Genomic DNA, 4780 nt, shown 5'->3' on the forward strand with positions numbered 1-4780 from the left:
ACAAGTGAAGGAGGGAAAGCTTATCAGTCTTTCTTAGCTACCATAGTAATAAATCTAAACACGAGCTTCTTCAGCATTCCGTTGGTCTCTTATCAGCACTGAGTACAGCATCCTAGGAAAAATATGCAGGCTAAAACTCAGAAAAGTACAGCCACCTAGAAGAACTTAGCTGAAAGAAAAATCACTAAAAGAGAACCGGTCTTGTTTTTAACAAAACCAGGACAGTAGCTAAAGACAGGTAGTAACTTAAATCCACAGGAGGTTCAAAGGTCTTGGAGCTGAACTAGTAGCTTAAATATGGTAAATATAGCTTCTGCACTATCTCTGTCTGTATATGATAAAAATAGATATCCGAATAATTATTTGGAAGTTATTAATTGCAGGAAACTTCCCTGTAAATTGTCCTTTTCACTTTGTTTCCATCAGTGTACTTAAGTAGGAGCAGATACTTCTGTTTTCACTCCTCATTGGTACTGGCCTACACCTATCTCAATGTCAGCAGTAAGAACTTTTAGGACAGTTACACCTTTCATTTGTACACATTTCTCTCCCTGCCTGGGGACCTTGGTACGGAGCACCCCAGCGCTGGGTGCCCCTGTATTCACAGCAAGGGCAGGAACAGCGGTCTGTGTTCCCCAGCGGGTGCCAGCGAGCAGCCTGTCCCCCTGTTAAAACTGTATCCAGTGGCAAATTCAGCAGATGTAACAACTTCTACAACAGAATTGCTCCAGAATTGTCCATTATAGTAAGGCATGCTTCTTTTTTTTTTTAATCCCTTTGGATTATACTTAAAAAAGACATTTCTGATAAGAAAGCTAGAGTTATTAAAAAGCCATCTAATTTTTCTAATTTAATCAATATTGTAAATAAATGAATTATATTAGAAAATACAGTTATACTGCACCATAATGATTAGGCAACTGTTTATTTAATTTACAGTAATGCTTTCCAGTTTCTATTGCTTTTCTCAGAGGGAATATTATTTTCATTGTGAAACTCACTGTGCACCAAGACTGAATTAATACTTCATATAAGTTTTTTATATTTCCTTTAGCTAAGATTTCTGTATCAGCCTAGTCTAAGATAACAGCAAGTCTGTAGCACTACCTTAAATGCCTTTGCCATCAAAGGGTTTACAGCCTTTACAATTTTATTCTGTATTATGAGGCAAATGTTACACGTGAATGCAAATTATACATCTATAGTTCATTACAGATTAAACAGTCCACTGAATTTAGAATACTTTTTTTTTCAGTGTAGTGCAACATAAACTACCTGTCTCATTTTTATGGGTGGAATTAGAAGTTAGGAATCATAAACTTTGGGAAACTCAGAACCAGACATCTGAGATAACTTAGAAGGCATTCGGTGTTTTCATGTCAGATAAGACTATATGACTGAAAAATCTGTTTCTCACGCTTAAGGAAAGCTAAAAAATTCCAGACATTTGGGAGAGTCCTACAAAAGAAGGATTTTTGGCTTCTACTTTCAGCATACTTTACATTTTTAGGCAAGCTTTCAGCAGTTTTTCAACCAGTGAAAATGGCCGTAGTCTCACACCATTTGCACTTTTTTTGCTAAACTTGCCTTTTGTCACCATTTATACTGAGAAGAGTTAAAATGTGACTGTTTTTCTTTTTCTACCTGTTTCTCAGGTAGAGTCAGGTATTCTGGTCTTTGAAAACCAGAACTTGCTGTTAGGGATAAACATTTAAGTACTGGAATGCTTCACAGAAGCCATGGTAAAACAATAGTTTTGTACTCCAACCTTTAAGTCGCAAATCATCTAATAGGCATATGGCCCACCTCATCGGGTTTTTTGTTGTTGGTTGTTCTTTTTTGTTGTTGTTTGTTTTTCCTGTAAAAACATTAGAAAGCTCTTTTGACCTCATTAATAATGAACTCTCTCTCTTACCCCTTTGATTGCTATGTTAGGCTACGAAATGTAAGATTTATTTCCTTCAAACAAAACAAACAATAAAGATGAGATCCTTAGCTGTATGGAGGTTTGACTGTGATGATATTTGCAAGTTCCAGAGTTAATCATTATGTGTGTGCTCATTTTGGCACTTTGTCATATTACTTTCCCTGTTTATACCTCGACTGGAGAACGCCTATTGCTCCCAGGGAGTGATGATAGAAAGAATAGAACCAGGGAATAAAGGGCAGTTTTGTGCCAAGTATTTTTATAGACTTGGCTTCCCAGAGAAATAGGATGCTTTGAAATAGGGTCACACTAACGTTATTTATAGCTTTTGTCACATTGGAAGCAGCTAAAAGTGAGCCAATAAGAGTGTAACAATGTGTGTGTAACAACGTAACTGAGAAAATCATTCACATAAGATTAGCTGGGGAAATAACTTTCTAAACATAAATGGATTGTAAATATGAATTGTAAGTAATGCTAATCTGAGGCTGTGGCTCCACAACGACTGTACTGGATTTTGAACAAACAGACAAAACATATGATGCTTAGTGTCTTCTCTCTTTATGCTTCTATGCCAGTTTTGTCTGACAGAAAAAGACAAAAAAATACAGATCCAAGATAAAGCCAGTCAAGCCATCCATTTATTATGACCAAAGCTGAACTGGGAGTGTAACTTTGTAGTGATTTACTACTTCATACTATATTGCTGTTGCATTTTTTTATGCTACACTTAATACATTAAACCCAGACTTACCATCGACATATTTAGACTGAAAGGTGTAAACTGACTCAAGCTCAACAGTTGTCATTCCTTTCACTCCTAAGGGTCACTCACAAGAAAAGCAAGCACCAGCTGTATTGCCTATTCCAAACAGTACGATGAGTTGCAAATGGCAGCTGCATTCCTCTAAGATGCGGTGTTGGAAAACAATCTGAACAGGCCTGAAGTATTGTCCGTGAGGATGTTAGATGGTGTCTGCATCGTTTTTTTAGATCGTTTTTCCACTTCTAACCTTGATTAATATTTCCTGGACTCAGTTCCCCCTTATACTGTTTTAAAACATTTTTTACTCTATATGAATCGAGCTTGTTATTTTTTACATTACTATGATATGTGAAGAATCTCTCTGCTGCTGCCTTTCTGAAGTATGCTGTGTGAGTCTGCAACTGGTTTTATATCTGAATATGATGCAAATTCTTAAGGTTGGGGGGGAAGGATCTGTTTTCCAAGGCACCTAGAGGCTTTTCAAAGTGAAACACACTATCTACACTTTAAATTATTACTGTCAAATTTGGAGAAGAATTTAATTTCCTTTAAGCATTTCTAGAACATTTATCATGTGATCCCTATGTTCCAGGAAAGACTTTGGGTAAGTTATGCTGGAAAAAAATAGAACCATCTAATTTGTTCTATTCAGGCTTAAAAGCAAGTGATAATAGTCAATCGACATTGTTATATGAATATTTGCTTTGTATGCATATGCTGTCACTGTTCAGCTTCATTGTCTAACAAACCGAAGAGATGTACAACACCAATACTTTCAGATATAAAGAACTGCAGATGATGGCCACCTCATATCACTGCTTGCACTACAAGGTAAATTAAAGTCCCCAAGCTAAGCTTCTTCTTTGTATTCATTACTTTCTTACACCACACCAATTCCTCAGCTGGAAGCATAAGGCTTGATGTGGGTGGGTCCTTGATTTGCCTCGAAATTACCTTCCACACAAATAACCCTCAGCACCTTCATCTAGCTGACACTGTGGTAACGACTAGGTAAACAGGAATGACAGCCACCATATTCAGTGATGGAGCAAATCGAAACACATGAAATACTTTTCATCAACTGCAAGTTAAAACTCTTTTTGGAACATCAAGAGGAGTGGCAGCAAACACTAACAAATCCTGTTTCATGTCTATGATCCATCGGCAAATGAAATTCTCAGTTTCGGTTCTTATCTCTGATACTGCAATACAGTTCTCAAAAGCATAGAATAAATGTCTGATCTAAATATTAAACTGTTCCCATGTTAAAATACAGGAAAATTTATAGCAGTGTATGTTCCCAGCAAGCAGCATGTAAATACAGACAGATTTAACTCATTTATTTAAAGACACGTGCAGTCTTATACTCAGCCGTCTTTCCCCAGCAGGGTCGGACTTGTGGGACTTTTGAAGTCAGCTCAATAAAACGGCTCATGTGCCCTTCAAATTTTGCAATACGACAGTTTTGTTTTGGCTTTTTTTTTTTTTTTAGCATGTAAGTCATTGTAGCGGCAGCAGTTACACTAACAGAATAGCCACCAATTTGCCGATTGGGTTTCTGCTCAAGCCGGGCAACGCGTCACATGAAGTTTAGCGCTTGGCTGGCGGCAGCAGCAGTTCGGCTGCCTGGGAGAAAACTCTGGTTCAGGGTGTTTGCGAGGCGGCCCCTTCAGCGCCGATCGCGCCAGGGGAGCCGGAGCCTGAGAAGCCGGTGGCAGGTGTCACAGCAGGTCACAGGGTTCACAGGCGGTTACAGGGAGCTCCTCAACCCGCACCCCCACCTCACGACAGGCGCGACGGCCAGACCTGAACCGCCACCCCAGCGGAGCGCTCCTACCCCTTCACCCGGCGGGGGAAAACAGCCTTAATCGCCCCAACGGGCGGCAGGGAGGCCCCAAGAAGACCCTGCCGGTATCGTTAAAGGGACAAGCCCTGTTGCTACGGGCCCGACCGGGCGGGCGGGATCAGGGCGCTGAGGCAGCGCGCGCTGACCTCCCAGCCCGCCCTCCCCTCCCCCGCGCGCCAGCACCGCCCCGCGCGCCTCTCCCGCCTGAGCCGAATTTAAACTGCGTTACTATCCCTCGCGC

This window comes from Columba livia, chromosome 1 (genome assembly GCF_036013475.1).
Source record: "Columba livia isolate bColLiv1 breed racing homer chromosome 1, bColLiv1.pat.W.v2, whole genome shotgun sequence".
NCBI lineage: Eukaryota > Metazoa > Chordata > Aves > Columbiformes > Columbidae > Columba > Columba livia.